Raw genomic sequence first — 702 nt, forward strand, 5'->3', positions numbered from 1 at the left:
CAGGTATATTTGTAGCAATAGCCAAAAATACATTGAATGGGTCAAAATTATCCAAAAATCATTAGGATATTAAATAAAGGTCATGTTCCATGAAGATATTTTGTAAACTTCATACTGTATATATATTAAAACTTCATTTTTGATTAGTAATATGCATTGCTAAGAAATTCATTTGGACAACTTTATAGACAATTTTCTCAGTATTTTGATTTTTCTGCACCCTTAGATTCCAGATTTTCAAATAGTCGTATCTCGGCCAAATATTGTCCCATCCTAACAAACCATACATCAATGGAAAGCTTATTTATTCAGATGATGACAAATTGACCCCTTATAACTGGTTTTGTGGTCCAGAGTCACATTTATAGTCCATTTGTCTGAAGTTGGAGGGTTCCAAAGATAGATGACGCATGAACAGTCTAAAAGGTCAGTAGTAAATGGCTTTACTGTGACAATAAAGCACACGATTTTCCCTTTTAGGAGACACATGTAAGATAAAAACACATCTGCAATGATCATATTGCCCATATCCAACCAATATCGGTGTACTGGTGTTGAAAAATGAATGGCCATAGCTTTAAAAGCAGAACAATCCACTATAAAAAGCATCTCAGCGACAGCTACGAAAAATAAAAGCTGTATTTCTACGCAGCTGAGACATGTACATCACAGATGTTTGAGGATTCCTTTAAGATCCCTCTC

Source organism: Garra rufa, chromosome 11, assembly GCF_049309525.1.
Source record: "Garra rufa chromosome 11, GarRuf1.0, whole genome shotgun sequence".
NCBI lineage: Eukaryota > Metazoa > Chordata > Actinopteri > Cypriniformes > Cyprinidae > Garra > Garra rufa.